Source organism: Rhinoraja longicauda, chromosome 3, assembly GCF_053455715.1.
Source record: "Rhinoraja longicauda isolate Sanriku21f chromosome 3, sRhiLon1.1, whole genome shotgun sequence".
Lineage (NCBI taxonomy): Eukaryota > Metazoa > Chordata > Chondrichthyes > Rajiformes > Arhynchobatidae > Rhinoraja > Rhinoraja longicauda.
In genome coordinates this window covers 90938151-90956745 of record NC_135955.1, presented here as the reverse complement: position 1 = coordinate 90956745, position 18595 = coordinate 90938151, and positions in this window count along the sequence as shown.

Here is an 18595-nt window from a genome sequence, read left to right as displayed (position 1 = left end):
GGGCAGAACAGTTCCCGTACCAGACTGTAATGCAGCCCGTCAGCAGGCTCTCGATGGTGCATCTGTAGAAGTTTGTGAGGATGCTGGCGTTCATGCCAAACCTCCTCAGTCTTCTCAGGAAAAAGAGCCGCTGGTTGGCCTTCGTTGTTATTGTGTCCGTGTGCAGTGTCCAGGAAAAGTCCTCAGTGATGTGCACAACGAGGAACTTAAGGCTGCTGACCCTTTCAACCTCAGCATGACCGATGTGGATGGGGAGGTGTCCACTTCCCTGCTGTCTCCTGTAGTCCACGATCATCTCTTTAGTTTTGCTGACATTGAGAGAGAGGTTATTTTCCTGGCACCAGCTGTTTAGTGCCTTTACCTCCTCTCTGTAGGCCGTCTCATTGTTGTCTGTGATGAGGCCCAAGATGGTTGTGTCGTCAGCAAACTTTAGGCTGCTGTTTGAGCTGTGCTTAGCAGTACAGTCGTGCGTGAACAGGGAGTACAGGAGCGGACTGAGCACACAGCCCTGTGGGCTCTTAGGGCTAACGGAATCAAGGGATATGGGGAGAAAGCAGGAACGGGGTACTGATTATGGATGATCAGACATGTTTATATTGAATGGCAGTGCTGGCTCGAAGGGCCGAATGGCCTACTCCTGCACCTATTTTCTATGTACCTATGTGTCTATGTTTCTACCTATTGGACGGGTTTGATTTGAATGTTATTGAGAGTATGATCGGATCTGATAGCATGCAAAACAATGCTTGTCACTCTACCTCTGTACATGTAAGAATAATAAACCTAAAAATAAGTCCCAGCCTGTCAAACCTACCTCCACAATTCAAGCCCACAAGCCCAGGTGACATCCTGGTTATATACATAGTTTTATATTTAACGCCTGCCTTACCTCACCACCTAGAGGAAAGAATTGAGTCATTTTCCCTCTTAAATTTCCATGATATACTGCCCCCTTCATCTGGGCAGGATTGCAACCAGTGATTCACAAATGCAACAAGACAGTGCTTTAACTGTGCTGCATTATTTATGAATGTCACCGTGGAAAGACTTGATGGCTCATGCAGTGGTTCTGTTTGACGAAGGTTCCCGACCCAGAAAGTCACCTATCCATGTTCTCCACAGATGCTGCCTGACCTGCTGAGTTACTCCAGCACTCTGTGAAATGTCACCTATCCATGTTCTCCACAGATGCTGCCTGACCCGCTGAGTTACTCCAGCACTCTGTGAAACATCACCTATCCATGTTCTTCAGAGATGCTGCCTGACCAACTGAATTACATAGAGTGATAGTGTGGAAACAGGCCCTTCGGCCCAATTTTCCCACAAAGGCCAACATGTCACATCTACACTAGTCTCACCTGCCAGCATAACCCTCCAAACCTGTCCTATCCAAGTGCCTGTTTAACTGCTTCTTAAATGTTGGAATAGTTCCTGCCTCAACTACTTCCTTTGCCAGCTTGTTCCATACATCCACCACCCTTTGTTTGGAAAAGTTATCTCTCAGATTCCTATTAAATCTTTCCCCTTCACATTAAACCTATGTCTTCTGGTCCTCGATTCCCTTATTCAGGGCAACAGACTCTGTGCATCTACCCGATCTATTCCTCTCATGATTTTATACACCTCAATAGATCACCCCTCATCCTCCTGTGCTGCTACAGAGGAACAGAGTCCCAGCATATTCATCCTCTCCCTGTAGCTCATGCCCTCTAGTCCTGGCAACATCCTCATAAATCTTCTCTGTACTCTTTCCAGCTTCACAACATCTTTCCTATAACACAGTGCCCAGAACGGAACACAGTACTCTAAATGTGGCCTCACCAAGTCTTTTTGTCCTCCCTACTTCAGGAAACTTTGCACCTGTACTCCTCAATTCCTCTGCTCCAAACACACCCCAGAGGCCTACCATTCACTGTGTAGGTCCTGCCCATGTTAGACTTCCCAAAATGCAACACCTCACATTACTCTGTATTAAATTCCATTAACCTGTATTGTGGACAGTTTTGGTCTCCTAATTTGAGGAAGGACATCCTTGTAATTGAGGCAGTGCAGTGTAGGTTCACGAGATTCATCCCCGGGATGGCGGGACTGTCATATGAAGAAAGATTGAAAAGACTAGGCTTGTATTCATTGGAGTTTAGAAGGATGAGAGGGGATCTTTATAGAAACATATAAAATTATAAAAGGACTGGACAAGCTAGATGCAGGAAAAATGTTCCCAATTTTGGGGGAGTCCAGAACCAGGGGCCACAGTCTTAGAATAAAGGGGAGGCCATTTAAAACTGAGGTGAGAAAAAACGTTTTCACCCAGAGAGTTGTGAATGTGTGGGATTCTCTGCCACAGAGGGCAGTGGAGGCCAAATCACTGGATGGATTTAAGAGAGAGTTAGATAGAGCTCTAGAGGCTAGTGGGATCAAGGGATATGGGGAGAAGGCAGGCATGGGTTACTGATTGTGGATGATCAGCCATGATCACAGTGAATGGCGGTGCTGGCTCGAAGGGCCAAATGGCCTCCTCCTGCACCTATTTTCTATGTCTATGTCCTCACATGGCCCTTCCTCACCTGGCCAATCAATCAAGACTATCAGATCTGTGTCTTGTTTTGTAAACCCGCATCTGAAGTTCTTTGTGTCTATTGGTACTTAGCAGATGATTGGTAGACACAGCGACCAAAGGGAACGATCAGATGGGAGAAAAGGAATAGGTGACGTATCGGGTCACCCACTCCTTCTCCCCAGAGATGCTGCCTGTCCCGCTTAGTTACTCCAGCATCTTGTGTCTTTCTGCGGTGTAAACCAGCATCTGCAGTTACTTCCCAAACCAGACAGGCGATCGTGTCCACTCCCCGTCCCAGGATCTGTGTTTCAGCACCGGGAGTTGTCCACTCCTTGTCCCCAGGATCTGTGTTTCAGCACCGGCCGCTGTCCACTCCTTGTCCCCATGGTCTGTGTTTCAGCACCGGCCGCTGTCCACTCCTTGTCCCCATGGTCTGTGTTTCAGCACCGGCCGGTGTCCACTCCTTGTCCCCGGGTCTGTGTTTCAGCACCGGCCGCTGTCCACTCCTTGTCCCCGGGTCTGTGTTTCAGCACCGGCCGGTGTCCACTCCTTGTCCCCATGGTCTGTGTTTCAGCACCGGCCGCTGTCCACTCCTTGTCCCCATGGTCTGTGTTTCAGCACCGGCCGGTGTCCACTCCTTGTCCCCATGGTCTGTGTTTCAGCACCGGCCGGTGTCCACTCCTTGTCCTCATGGTCTGTGTTTCAGCACCGGCCGGTGTCCACTCCTTGTCCTCATGGTCTGTGTTTCAGCACCGGGAGTTGTCCACTCCTTGTCCCCGGGTTTGTGTTTCAGCACCAGGAGTTGTCCACTCCTTGTCCTCATGGTCTGTGTTTCAGCACCGGGAGATGTCCACTCCCCGTCCCGGGACTGACTGGGCCAGCAAGACTCACCGCATCCCCGGGGCCGGATCAGCCAGTGATCCGCTGACGTTACACGAACCATGCACTGCAGAGTGCAAGGGGATGAGGGGGTGATCTTATAGAAGTGTACAAAATCAGGAGGGGAATAGATGGGGTGAATGCACAGTCTTTTAGCCAGAGTAGGGGTACCAAGAACCGCAGGGCATAGGTTTAAGATGAGAGGGAAAAGGTTTAGTAGGAACCTGAGGGGTAAATATTTCACACAAAGGGTGGTGAGTGTATGGAACAAGCTGCCAGAGGAGGTAGTTGGGGCAGGTACTATCACAAATGCAAGCAGCTAAGAGCTAAATCTAACTCTCTCTTGAAAACATCCAGTAAATTGGCCTCCACTGCCTTCTGTGGCAGAGAATTCCACAGATTCACAACTCTCTGGGTGAAAAAGTTTTTCACATCTCAGTTCTACGTGGCCTACCCCTTATTCTTAAACTGTGACCCCTGGTTACATAGAAACATAGAAAATAGATGCAGGAGGAGACCATTCGGTCCTTCGAGCTAGCACCACCATTCATTGCGATCATGGCTGATCATTCTCAATCAGTACCCCGTTCCTGCCCTCTCCCCATACCCCCTGACTCCGCTATCCTTAAGTGCACTATCTAGCTCTCTCTTGAATGCATTCAGAGAATTGGCCTCCACTGCCCTCTGTGGCAGAGAATTCCACAAATTCACAACTCTCTGGGTGAAAATGTTTCTTCTCACCTCAGTTTTAAATGGCCTCCCCTTTATTCTAAGACTGTGGCCCCTGGTTCTGGACTCCCCCAACATTGGGAACATTTTTCCTGCATCTAGCTTGTCCAGTCCCTTAAGAATGTTATGTTTCTATAAGAAATATATAAAATATATTCTATATTCTTGATTAGCACGAGTGTCAGGGCTGAATTCTGCTCCAAGAACTTACCAATTTATGAATATAACATGGAACAGTACAACACAACAACTGGCCCTTTGGCCCACAATATCTGCGCTGAACATGATGGCGATGATCTCTTACCTGCCTGCACATAACCCATATCCCATCATTCCCTGCATCTCCATGTGCCTATCCAAAAGTCTCTTAAACGTCACAGTTAGATCTGCCTCCACCACCATCCCTGGCAGCACGTTCCAGGCCCCCACCACCCTCTGTGTAAAACACTTGCCCCACACATCTCCACTAATCTCTTGCCTTAAGCTATGCCCTCCAGTACTTGATATTTCCATTCTGCGGAAAATGTTCTGACTGTCCACCCTATCTATACCTCTCATAATTTTATATACTTCGGTCAGGTCTCCCCTCAATAGGCATTTGTGGAAAAGCAATCCCTGTCTGTCCAACCTCTCCCTGTAGCTAATACACCGTAATCCTGGAATCATTCTGGTAAACATTCCCTGCACCCTCTCCAAATACCACAAGCACTTTTAAAGGGCATTGGGACAGGTATGTGGATAGGAAGGTTTTAGAGGGCTGGTAAATGGGACTAGCCCCATATGCCAACTTGGTGGGCACGGACACAATGGGTCGAAGGGCCTGTTCCCGTGCTGTACAGCTCTATGACTCCATCAGGGATGAACATGAAATCCCAGCATTACCTGCACCTTCCATCCCCTGAGAATGAAAACATTCTAAGATGGAGCGGGTGGAGAGTGTATCCGTGGGAGCCAGCGAGGAGGTGGAGAGGATAGGAGCCAAGAGCGGAGAGCAGTCGCTGCCAGTTCTGCAACCCACCAGTAGATGGGGCCACAGGCTGGCTGCAGAGATGGGGAAGCCACCATCTCACTGTCTCCAGCATTGCCTTACACCAAATCCATAAATCAAGGGCATTGCAACCACGACACTCCAAAATGTACCGAGTTTAAGCAAATTCCAGCAAAGTTGCCGTGTGATTTAAACAAATTACAGAGCTATAGGGTGAGGTTGAGTAGGCTGGGTCTCAATGCCTTGGTAACGTTTCATAGAGTGCTGGAGTAACTCAGCGGGTCAGGCAGCATCTGTGGAGAACATGGATAGGTGACGTTTCACAGAGTGCTGGAGTAACTCAGCGGGTCAGGCAGCATCTGTGGAGAACATGGATAGGTGACGTTTCACAGAGTGCTGGAGTAACTCAGCGGGTCAGGCAGCATCTGTGGTCAACATGGATAGGTGACGTTTCACAGAAGGCAGGAGAGTGGGGTTGAGAGGGAAAGATAGATCAGCCATGATTGAATGGCCCCACTGTGCTACTGGATTACAACCTGCTCAAAGAAAGATGCCATTAAGCTGGAAAGAGCGCAGAGATGATCGAGGATGTTGCCAAGGTTTGAGGGTTTGAGCTGTAGGGAGAGGTTGGGCAGGTTGGGATTATATTCCTTTGAGTGCAGGAGACTGAGGGTTGACCTTATTCAATAGATAAGATAAATGCACAGAAAACATTACCCAGAGCAGGAAAATCAAGAGGGGCTAGATTTACGGTGAGAGGGAAAAGATTTACCAGGAACTTGAAGGGCAATGTTGTCGCTCAGAGGGTGGTGGGTGCATGGAACGAGCTGCCAGAGGAGGTAGTGGAACGGGGACTATCACATTTACAAGACACATGGACAGGTACATGGATAGGAAAGGTTTCGGAGGGATGTGTGGGTAAATGGGACTGGCTTAGACGGGGTGTCTTGGTCAGCATGTATGGTTTGTGCTGGGGCCTGTTTCTCAGCTGCATGGACTCTGGGTAAAAGACCCCATCCCTTGCCCACACAGAATAGGGGATTCAAGAACCACAGAACATCGGTTTGTGAGAGGGGAAAGATTTAATAGGTTTAAAAGGGGCAAAGTGAATTTAGGCAGTACTTTGCTTGAAATTAAGGTGGGTTTTACAATTTGGTGCTTCTTTCAGCTACGAAACGATTGACTGTTTGTGACGGTGCTGAATATACTGGATGTTGTGTACTGCCTGTGTACATTAGATGTGAGCGTGGACGATTACAATCTAAATGGCCATTGATTTCTGCAGAATATAATTTGTAAATTCCGTGAATTGAACTATTATTCAGTTAGCCCTTTCAAATTTAATCTTCAGTAACATTGACTGATCGTTCAGTTAATTTTGAGTGCTACAAGTATTTGATGTTGTTATTGGGGCAGAGCCATGTAGCTGGGTCTGAACTATAAATTGTTCCTCATGACCCTGCTTGTGGTAGGCTGGATCTCAGTGGTCGAGGATAATGTACTTGAGGGGCTGGATGGGTTTAGTTTAGTTTGGTTTAGTTTAGAGATACAGTGTGGAAACAGGCCCTTCGGCCCACCGGGTCTGCGCCGACCAGCGATCCCCGCACACTAACACTATCCTACACACACACTAGGAACATTTTTTACATTCACCAAGCCAATTAACGTACAAACCTGCACGTCTTTGGAGTGTGGGAGGAAACCGAAGATCTTGGAGAAAACCCACGCAGGTCACGGGGAGAACGTACAAACTCCTTACAGACAGCGCCCGTAGTCAGGATGGAACCCGGGTCTCCGGCGCTGCATTCGCTGTAAGGCGGCAACTCTACCGCTGCACCACCGTGACACCCGAATTATCATCGATGCTTCCACATGTATGGCACCTGGAACAGACAAAGCATCGTCGAGTCATACAGCACGTAAACAGGCCCTTCGGCCCAACTTGCCCACATTGACCAAGGTGTCCCAACTATGCTAGTCCGACCTGCCCACGTTTGGCCCATATCCCACTAAACCTTTTCTATCCATGTACCTGTCCAAATGTCTTTTAAATGTTAGGTCGGGATAGGTTTATGGTGAGATAGTTCAGTTTAGTTTATTGTCACGTGTACCGAGGTACAGTGAAAAGCTTGTGTTGCGCGCTAACCAGTCAGCGAGGAGTGGCCTGATCCGCCACAACATGATTACAATCGAGCCGTCCACAGTGTACAGATACATGACAAGGGAACATCACTGGAGAGAAGGACTGAGTGACGTTTTGGGTCGAGACCCTTCTTCAGACTGGTTAGGGATAAGGGAACTTATCTATGATGGGAAAGGGGAACCCCGTTCCCTAAAGAATGAGGACATGTCGGATGTCCTGGTATAGCAGTCACAACAGGGACATAGTCCAGCACATCCAAGATGTCCTCATAGTCCAGGATGTGTTGGATGTCCTGGTATAGCAGTCACAACAGGGACATAGTTCAGCACATCCGACATGTCCTCATAGTCCAGGACGTGTTGGAAGACCTGGTATAGCAGTCACAACAGGGACATAGTCCAACACATCCAAGATGTCCTCATTCTTTAGGGAACGGGGGTTCCCCTCTCCCATCGTAGATGAGGCCCTCACTCGTGTCTCCTCGGTTCCCCACAGCTCCCCCCTTGCTCCCCCTCCCCCTAGTCACAACAGAGACTGAGTCCCTCTGGTCCTCACCTTCCACCCCATCAGCCGTCGCAAAATCCTCTGAAATGTCCCCCACCTCCAATGGGATCCCACTACTGGTCCCATCTTCCCATCTTCCCATCTCCACCCCTTTCCACCTTCCGCAGAGACCGTTCCCTCTACAACTCCCTGGTTAACTCACCCCTTCCCACCCAAACCACCCCCTCCCCAGGTACCTTCCCCTGCAACCGCAGGAGATGCAACACCTGTCCCTGTACCTCCCCCCCTCGACTCTGTCCAGGGGCCCCGACAGTCCTTTCAGGTGAGGCAGAGGTTCACTTGCACCTCCCTTCCATTGACTCCATCTACACCTCACGCTGCCTCGGCAAGGCCAGCAGCATAATCAAGGACCTGTCTCACCCCGGCCACTCCCTCTTCTCCACTCTCCCATCGGGTCAAGAGGTACAGAAGTGTGAAAACGCACACCTCCAGATTCAGGGACAGTTTCTTCCCGGCTGTTATCAGGCAACTGAACCATCCTACCGCAACCAGAGAGCAGTGCTGAACTACTATCTACCTCATTGGTGACCCTCGGACTATCCTTGATCGGACCTTGTTGGCTTTACCTTGCACTAAACGTTATTCCCTTATCATGTATCTGTACACAGCTCGATTGTAATCATGTATTGTCTTTCCACTGACTGGTTAGCACGCAACACAAGCTTTTCACTGTACCTCGCTCGGTATACGTGACAATAAACTAAACTGAACAGTTAAGCTGGACCGAACCTCAGTTTTTCTCCTTGAACCTCCCATATTTGGACTTTAGCCTCAGCATAGTGTGGCCTCACAGCAGAAGTGGCCACGTGGCTGGGTTGGAAGCTGGAAGTGTCCTGAGCTCATTCTGCCACCACCATCATCTACTGTACCAGTGATGGCTCCCACTGATTGTCGGCGGAAGATTGTGGCCTTTTCAGGACGGCTTGATGACAGCGATGTAACATCTGAAACATGGATGACGGACACGAACGAAGACAGCATGGTGTGGGTGTGGCAAGCCCAAGATGAAAGCCTCCATTCCCTGCAGGCCAGTGGTATCCCTGGTACAGTTTACATCTGATCATCTGTCATCCTTACACTCTCAAGACAGGAGAGCTTCATTTCCCAATTATTCTTATAAATACATTCCAGCTTTCAGCATGAAAATGACATGGTGGCAGTGGATTGTATATGAGCACAGTGCCACAGCGATCAGAGCAAGCCGAAACTGGCAATTATTGATGATTGTGCCAGAATTATACATAGAGATTCCTGTCGCCATGGTAACCAAACCTCTTTTACACTTGTGGAGAATATTATTCACAGCTCATAATTGGATTTTAAAAAATGTTCTAATTGAGTCACTAGCAGAGAATTGGTGTAGAAAAGGTGAACAGATTTCAGAATTAAATTCCATAGATGTTACTGATTCCGAATTATCTGTTAATTCTTTGTATAATTAATATGGCCTTCTTGAGTCGAGAGAATTGTCGTTGCAGCAGGCGTGGCAGTCATTGTCTAACAGGGGGTTGCATTGCAGTTGATTCTGTGCCTCACTTTGTCTTTCCCTCCCCAACTGTGATACAAGACATCCCTAAACGCGTTTCCCGTTCCACTTGTGAGGGAGGAACTACAGATGGTGGTTTAAACACAAGAAGCTGCAGTAAATCAGCAGGTCAGGCAACATCGCTGGAGAAAAGGAACAGGTGACATATCAGATCCAGACCCTTCTTCTGACTGAAACTCAGAACGTCACCTATCCATGTTCTCCACAGATGCTGCCTGACCTGCTGAGTTACTCCAGCACTCTGTGAAACGTCACCTATCCATGTTCTCCACAGATGCTGCCTGACCCGCTGAGTTACTCCAGCACTCTGTGAAACGTCACCTATCCATGTTCTCCACAGATGCTGCCTGACCCGCTGAGTTATTCCAGCTTTTTGTGTCTATCTTCCCTTTCCACGTTCTCATTTGCCGTTTGTATCTGTGTGTTTCAGCCAGAGGGGTGATGTGGGATGTGCAGGGGGGTGTACAGCCAGAGGGGTGTACAGCCAGATGTTTCAGCCAGAGGGGTGATGTGGGATGTGCAGGGGGGTGTACAGCCAGAGGGGTGTACAGCCAGATGTTTCAGCCAGAGGGGTGATGTGGGATGTGCAGGGGGGTGTACAGCCAGAGGGGTGTACAGCCAGATGTTTCAGCCAGAGGGGTGATGTGGGATGTGCAGGGGGGTGTACAGATCCACAGAATGGCAGCTCTTTGCAAAGCGGAGGCTAAATCTGTCGGCCGCCCAGGTCCCATCTGTTCCCCCTCGTTGGATGGTGGCGGTGGAGATGACAGAGCCCGTCACCCTTGCCGAAGTTAGATCAACAATGTCGTGCTCCAGGAAAAACAGACCTCTAAATACACCTGGAGACGATCCACTCAGCAACGATCGCTCAGAGAGGCAGGAAGCTCGAGCCAGACTTTCTCAAATGCAACTCCATTGTGAATTGTATAGTGGAACGTTAGTGTTTAGCTCAGTTCAGTTTATTGTCACGTGTACCGAGGTACAGTGAAAAGCTTGTGTTGCGCGCTAACCAGTCAGCGGAAGACAACACATGATTACAATCGAGCCGTCCACAGTGTACAGATACATAATAAGGGAATAACGTTTAGTGCAAGGTAAAGCCAGCAAAGTCCGATCAAGGATAGTCCGAGGTTCACCAATGAGATAGATAGTAGTTCAGCACTGCTCTCTGGTTGTGGTAGGATGGTTCAGTTGCCTGATAACAGCCGGGAAGAAACTGTCCCTGAATCTGGAGGTGTGCGTTTCCACACTTCTTTATTGTCTCGTGTGCCAAGGTACAATGAAATACAGCTCAGTAAAACTATCCCTGTACATAACACAATGACGCGGTCAGTACATGATGTACAGAACAGCCCACCGAGTCCATCTGCAACAGGGGCCATGGTGGTTCCAGTTTAGGAATTAGCTGCAGTTCGTCACAAAGGCCCTTTGCAAATATCACCTCCATTCTGGTCGTCCCACAAACCGATCTCCATGTCTCCCTAACCCAACACTAATACAACAACAAAACAAATGATCAATAATCAATGATCCAATAGATCAATCATCAGTGATACTGAGTAGCCAGACCACAGCAGGGCCAGACTGCAGTCCGCAGTGTGACCAAAGTGGATGGTAGTGGGTGGGGTCAGCCCGAGGTGGGCGTGGGTCAGAGGTGGGTGGGGGTCAGTGGGGTGGGAGGGGTTAGTGGGGTGGGAGGGGTCAGTGTGGGGTGGGTGGGGGTCAATGTGGTTGGCGCCGGTCAGTGAGGATGGTGTTGGGCAGTCCGAGGCTTGTGCCGGGCAGTGTGGGGTGGGTGGGGTCAGTGGGGTGGGTGGGGTCAGTGAGGATGGTGTTGGGCAGTCCGAGGCTTGTGCCAGGCAGTGTCCAAGGCCTCGATGGGCGCTGGGATGAGCTGTGGTCTCATTCTGTCTATTACCATTCCATGACCATCTACTCAAGTTTATTAGATTAATTGGATGTAAGTTACTCAGCATCTGGACCACACTCAAGATCTGTTGCCCATCGATGCTCTAATACTCCGGAAATCTAACCACCGTCTGACTCTCGTGTGCCAGAGGGCATTAATCTGACTGCATTAGATAATGTGAACACTCAGTCTATTTCCCAGGGTAGAGGATTCTAAAACTAGAGGGCACAGGCTTAATACGAGAGGGGAGATAGTTAAGAGTTCAGTTGAGTTGAGTTCAGTTTATTATCACGTATACTGAAGTACAGTGAAAAGCTTTTGTTGCGTGTTAACGAGTCAGCGGAAAGACAATCCATGATTACAATCGGGCCATTTGCAGTGTACAGACAGAGAGCTAAGGGTGTGGAGCGATTGTAACATATGATTGTAGATCTGTGTCTGTGTCCAGCACACAAATAACGTTAGGTACCAATCACAATAATACTTTATTAGCCATGGTTTGCAACATACGAGGAACTTCATCTTGGAAGTTCATAAGTGATTGGAACAGAATTAAACCATTCGGCCCATCAAGTCTACTCCGCCATTCAATCATGACTATCTCTCCTGCCTTCTCCCCTTAACCTTTGACACCCGTACTAAGCAAGAATCTGCCTTTTAAATATCCACTGACTTGGTCTCCACAGCCTTCTGTGGCGAAGAATCCCACAGATTCACCACCTCAGGACAGAGTTTTCACTCAGAGTTGGAAAGTAAAGAAATCGATAATGGGAAACTTGAATCCGTTGTAAAAGTATGTTCAATAAGTGTGAAATGACCTTGGTGGCCATGGGCAAGTGGGGCCAAAGGGCCGGTCTTCGTGAAAGACTCTGACTCTGAAAGAAGGAAAACAACTAAAACTGGAAGGTGTAGCAAGTAACGGAAATGCCTGAAGAAGTCACCCAGTCACGAGGTAGCGAGGAACACGGCCTGGGACAATGATACGTGAAAGGTAGAACAGAACAGTGGAGGTGGGGAGACCAGACGCACAATCAAGGACCAGTCTCAACCCGGCCACTCCCTCTTCTTCCCTCTCCCATCGGGCAAGAGGTACAGAAGTGTGTAAACGCACACCTCCAGATTCAAGGACAGTTTCTTCCCGGCTGTTATCAGGCAACTGAACCGTCCTACCACAACCAGTGAGCAGTGCTGAACTACTATCTACCTCATTGGAGACCCTCGGACTATCCTTGATCGGACTTTGCTGGCTTTACCTTGCACTAAACGTTATTCCACTATCATGAATAGTCTTTCCGCTGACTGGTTAGCACGCAACACAAGCTCTTCACTGAAGCTCGGTACACGTGACAATAAACTAAACTCAACTCAACTGAAATGAACTAAAAGCGGGTTCACACACAGTAGAAATCAGGGTCCATGGAAACGGAGGAACACTGATTCTGCAATCAAGGCAGCCGGGGTTTGAAAGGGAAATGGGAATTTATGTATTTGTGGGGGCGCGGGGCGTGGGGGCGCGGGGCGTGGTGGCGTGGGGGCGCGGGGGCGCTGGGGCGTGGGGGCGTGGGGGCGTGGGGGCGTGGGGGCGTGGGGCGTGGGGCGTGGTGCGTGGTGCGTGGGGCGTGGGGGCGTGGGGGCGTGGGGGCGTGGGGGCGTGGGGGCGTGGGGGCGTGGGGGCGTGGGGCGTGGGGCGTGGGGCGTGGTGCGTGGTGCGTGGGGGCGTGGGGGCGTGGGGGCGTGGGGGCGTGGGGGCGTGGGGGCGTGGAGGCGTGGGGGCGTGGGGGCGTGGGGCGTGGGGCATGGGGGCGTGGTGCGCGGGGCGTGGGGGCGTGGTGGCGTGGAGGCGTGGGGCCTGGGGGCGTGGGGGCGTGGGGGCGCGGGGCGTGGGGGCGTGGGGGCGTGGGGGCGTGGGGCGTGGGGCGTGGGGCGTGGGGCGTGGGGCGTGGGGCGTGGGGCGTGGAGGCGTGGAGGCGTGGGGCGTGGGGCGTGGGGGCGTGTGGGCGTGGGGCATGGGGCGTGGGGGCGTGGTGCGCGGGGCGTGGGGGCGTGGGGGCGTGGAGGCGTGGGGCGTGGGGGCGTGGAGGCATGGGGCGTGGGGCGTGGGGCGTGGGGCGTGGGGGCGTGGTGCGCGGGGCGTGGGGGCGTGGGGCGTGGGGGCGTGGGGCGTGGGGGCGTGGGGGCGTGGTGCGCGGGGCGTGGGGGCGTGGGGCTTGGGGGCGTGGGGCGTGGGGGCGTGGGGGGTGGGGGCATGGGGCGTGGGGGCGTGGTGCGCGGGGCGCGGGGCGTTCTGACTGTCTACCCTGTCTGTGCCTCTCATTATTATACCTACTTCTCTCAGATTTCCCCTCAATCGCCAACGTTCCAGATAAAATAGTCCAAGTCTGTCCACCCTGTCCCTGCGGCTGAAACCCTCTAATCCAGGCAGCACTCCGGTCACGTGTGGCTGCGCTTAACGGCTGCGGCTCTCTGGCAGTCTGTTTGTCTTTTTTTTGTGGGGGAAACCTTTCTTTTATTGGGTCTCTTCCCCGGGGCGCAGCTCGGCCGCGGGGCCTTCCATTGCCCGCGGGGCCTTCCAGCTCGGCTGCGGGACTTAACATCACCGGCGCGGTTCAGCCGCGGGACGTTTCAGTGTCCGGTGCGGCCTGGCCGCGGGGCTTAGCAGCGGCCGCGGGGCCTTCCATCGCCCGGCGCGGCTCGGCCGCTGGACTTAACATCGCCGGCGCGGCTCGGCCGCAGGATGTTTCAGTGCCCGGTGCGGCTCGGCCGCAGGGCCTTCCATCCCCTTGCGGGGGCTCGGTTGCCTCGGTTGGGGTCGAGCTGCCTGTCTGTGGGCGGGGGGGGGGAAGAGAGTGGAGGTTTTGTTGCCTTCCATCACAGTGAGGGGGTGTATGGAGTCAGTGTGATGGATGTTTGTGTTGGGGTGTTGGGGTGTTGGGGTGGTGGGGTCGTGGGGTCGTGGGGTGGTGGGGTGGTGGGGTGGTGGGGTCGTGGGGTGGTGGGGTGGTGGGGTGGTGGGGTCGTGGGGTCGTGGGGTCGTGGGGTCGTGGGGTCGTGGGGTCGTGGGGTCGTGGGGTCGTGGGGTCGTGGGGTCGTGGGGTCGTGGGGTCGTGGGGTCGTGGGGTCGTGTGTCCTGTGTTCTTTTCTTTTTTGCTGTGTCTTGTGACTGCTGAAATTTCGTTCGGTATTTATACCGAATGACAATAAAGTTCTGTTATACTGTTATATATCCCTACCCATTCCTGCAGCTTATCCCTACACTGCTGTACCCCCACCCCACTGTACCCCCGCCCCACTGTACCCCCATCCCACATCACCCCCATCCCACATCACCCCCGCCCCACTGTACCCCCATCCCACATCACCCCCGCCCCACTGTACCCCCATCCCACATCACCCCCGCCCCACTGTACCCCCCGCCCCACTGTACCCCCGCCCCACTGTACCGCCGCCCCACTGTACCCCCGCCCCACTGTACCCCCGCCCCACTGTACCCCCGCCCCACTGTACCCCCGCCCCACTGTACCCCCGCCCCACTGTACCCCCGCCCCACTGTACCCCCGCCCCACTGTACCCCCGCCCCACTGTACCCCCGCCCCACATCACCCCCGCCCCACTGTACCCCCGCCCCACATCACCCCCGCCCCACTGTACCCCCGCCCCACATCACCCCCGCCCCACTGTACCCCCGCCCCACATCACCCCGCCCCACTGTACCCCCGCCCCACTGTACCCCCGCCCCACTGTACCCCCGCCCCACTGTACCCCCGCCCCACATCACCCCCGCCCCACTGTACCCCCGCCCCACATCACCCCCGCCCCACATCACCCCCGCCCCACTGTACCCCCGCCCCACTGTACCCCCCGCCCCACTGTACCCCCGCCCCACTGTACCCCCGCCCCACTGTACCCCCGCCCCACATCACCCCCGCCCCACATCACCCCCGCCCCACATCACCCCCGCCCCACTGTACCCCCGCCCCACATCACCCCCGCCCCACATCACCCCCGCCCCACATCACCCCCGCCCCACTGTACCCCCGCCCCACTGTACCCCCGCCCCACTGTACCCCCGCCCCACTGTACCCCCCCGCCCCACTGTACCCCCGCCCCACTGTACCCCCGCCCCATTGTACCCCCATCCCACATCACCCCCGCCCCACTGTACCTCCGCCCCACTGTACCCCGCCCCACTGTACCCCCCCGCCCCACTGTACCCCCCCGCCCCACTGTACCCCCCCGCCCCACTGTACCCCCCCGCCCCACTGTACCCCCCCGCCCCACTGTACCCCCCCCGCCCCACTGTACCCCCCCGCCCCACTGTACCCCCCCGCCCCACTGTACCCCCCCGCCCCACTGTACCCCCCGCCCCACTGTACCCCCGCCCCACTGTACCCCCCCGCCCCACTGTACCCCCCCACTGTACCCCCGCCCCACTGTACCCCCCCGCCCCACTGTACCCCCCCGCCCCACTGTACCCCCGCCCCACTGTACCCCCGCCCCACTGTACCCCCGCCCCACTGTACCCCGCCCCACTGTACCCCGCCCCACTGTACCCCCGCCCCACTGTACCCCCCCGCCCCACTGTACCCCCCGCCCCACTGTACCCCCCCCCACTGTACCCCCGCCCCACTGTACCCCCCGCCCCACTGTACCCCCCGCCCCACTGTACCCCCGCCCCACTGTACCCCCGCCCCACTGTAACCCCCCGCCCCACTGTACCCCGCCCCACTGTACCCCCCCGCCCCACTGTACCCCCGCCCCACATCACCCCCGCCCCACTGTACCCCCGCCCCACTGTACCCCCGCCCCATTGTACCCCCATCCCACATCACCCCCGCCCCACTGTACCCCGCCCCACTGTACCCCCGCCCCACATCACCCCCGCCCCACATCACCCCCGCCCCACTGTACCCCCTGCCCCACTGTACCCCGCCCCACTGTACCCCCCGCCCCACTGTACCCCCGCCCCACTGTACCCCCGCCTCACTGTACCCCCGCCCCACTGTACTCCGCCCCACTGTACCCCCATCCCACATCACCCCCATCCCACATCACCCCCGCCCCACTGTACCCCCATCCCACATCACCCCCGCCCCACTGTACCCCCCGCCCCACTGTACCCCGCCCCACTGTACCCCCCGCCCCACTGTACCCCCCGCCCCACTGTACCCCCCGCCCCACTGTACCCCGCCCCACTGTACCCCCGGCCCCACTGTACCCCCGGCCCCACTGTACCCCCCGCCCCACTGTACCCCGCCCCACTGTACCCCCCGCCCCACTGTACCCCGCCCCACTGTACCCCCATCCCACATCACCCCCGCCCCACTGTATTTTGTGATCGCCTTCGTTACTCTCTGCAACCTCCAATCATGGTGTCATCAGCAAACTCACTCACCAGCATGTACGTCTATGATGGTTAGTCTTACAACATAAAACATAGAACCCAGTACATCACAACCCCAGGCTCCTTGGCCCACCTGGTCTGTGCCAATCATTATGCCAAGACCATCTCTTATCTACCAGCGCATGATCCATTCCCTGCACATCCATTTGTTTGTCCACAAGCCTCTTGGACCCAACCATTGCATCTGCCCCCACCACCGCCCCCGGCAATCTCCCCCTTCCTCAACCACCTCCGGCAGCTTGTTCCATACACCCACCACCAGTGTGATAAAGTCACCCCTCACATTCCCATTAAATCTTTCCCCGCTCACTTTAAGCCCATGTCCTCTGGTTCTTGATTCCGCTGCTGAGGGCAGGAAGCTTTGTGCATCACACGGATCTATTGCTCTCATCTGCAGCCCGGACGGATCACTGCCAATCCCAGGCAATGCAATGGGTGATTGCATTGTGGCCAGCCAACCAGACACCATCACATTGCAGGGTGGGGTTAGAACCACTGCGGCTTGGCTTCATGTTTCAGGGCTCCATGCTGTTCCTCTGTCTGGTTGCCACGGCCACCGGATAATCATCGCACACAGACGGGTTCAGCCAGCGTCCGGGCGTGATGTTAATTCTAGTGCACTCCATGTGTGTGGCACCCTGCCACTGCCACGCCACTGCCACGCCACTGCCATGCCACTGCCACGCCTCACCCACGCCTCACCCATGCCTCACCCATGCCTCACCCACGCCTCACCCCTCAGCTCACCCACGCCTCACCCACGCCTCACCCACGCCTCACCCAGGCCTCACCCAGGCCTCACCCACACCTCACCAATGCCTCACCAATGCCTCACCACTCAGCTCACCAACGCCTCACCAACCGCCCCTCTACTCTCTCCGATGTTCAGTTGGCAAGAAACAAACACACCGGCTCAACATTATGGACAGGCAACAAAACTGCAGATGCTGGTCTAAATCAAAGGTAGACACAGTCTGAAGAAGGGCCTCGACCCGAAACATCACCCATTCCCTCTCTCCAGAGATGCTGCCTGACCCGCTGAATTACTCCAGCACTCTGTGAAACGTCACCTATCCATGTTCTCCACAGATGCTGCCTGACCCGCTGAGTTACTCCAGCACTCTGTGTCTATCTTCGGTCTCAACATTACAGTCTGGATAGAGTGGATGTGGAGAGGATGTTTCCACTGGTGGGAGAGTCCAGGATCAAAGGGCACAGCCTCAGAATTAAAGGACTTTCCTTTAGGAAGGAGGAATTTCTTTAGTCAGAGGGTGGTGAATCTGTGGGATTCATTGCCACAGACAGCTATGGAGGCCATCAGTGGATATTTTTAAGGTGGAGATTGCCAGGTTCTTGATTAGTGCGGGTGTCAGAGGTTATGGGGAGAAGGCAGGAGAATGGGGTTAGGAGGGAGAGATAGATCAGCCATGATTCAATGGTGGAGTAGACTTGATGGGCCAAATGGCCTAATTCTACTCCCAGAACTTACAAACTTATGAACTTATTATAGTCATTTTTATAATGTAATATAAAATAACTGTAGGTGCTGGTGTATAAAATCATGAGAGGAATTGATCGAATCGACAGAGTCATAGATACATAGAAACATAGATAATAGGTGCAGGAGGAGGCCATTCGGCCCTTCAATCCAACACCACCATTCATTGTGATCATGGCTGATCATCCACAATCAGTAACCCGTGCCTGCCTTCTCCCCATATCCCTTGATTCCACTAGTCCCAGGAGCCCTATCTAACTCTCTTTTGAATGCATCCAATGAATTGGCCTCCACTGCCGTCTGTGGAAGAGAATTCCACAAATTCACAACTCTCTTGCCAAGCGATGGGGAATCAAGAACCAGAGAACATCGGTTTAAGGT